The sequence below is a fragment of the Etheostoma spectabile genome, chromosome 2 (assembly GCF_008692095.1).
Source record: "Etheostoma spectabile isolate EspeVRDwgs_2016 chromosome 2, UIUC_Espe_1.0, whole genome shotgun sequence".
Classification (NCBI taxonomy): domain Eukaryota; kingdom Metazoa; phylum Chordata; class Actinopteri; order Perciformes; family Percidae; genus Etheostoma; species Etheostoma spectabile.
The window spans coordinates 26,376,585-26,376,806 of record NC_045734.1 but is presented as its reverse complement, the minus strand read 5'-3'; the positions used below and the strand labels follow the sequence as shown (position 1 = coordinate 26,376,806).

At 32.9% G+C, this 222-nt stretch overlaps 1 protein-coding gene across 4 annotated transcripts in view; it reads right to left on the bottom strand.

Annotated features, from left to right (window-relative positions):
- Window positions 1–222, bottom strand: part of LOC116700949 (extracellular serine/threonine protein kinase FAM20C) — a 35,198-nt gene that overhangs the window by 27,401 nt on the left and 7,575 nt on the right. The gene's annotated exons all lie outside the window — the stretch shown is intronic.

Below are 222 nucleotides of genomic sequence, written 5' to 3'. Positions count from 1 at the left end.
TCTGAGTGGGTGGCTGATCTTTAATGCAATATCTTAAATTGCCCATTATTAGCAAATATTCATCCAGTGTTCCAAAGGCAAATTCTGTTCATAATCTGATATTATTGTAAAAACAAACTAGAAAAACATTGGAGAACCCGTTTGCAATTATGTAAGCACATAATGTGTTTTGAAATCTGCTGCCCTGGTTAAAAAACAAAAAAAACAATGCAACTGATCTCA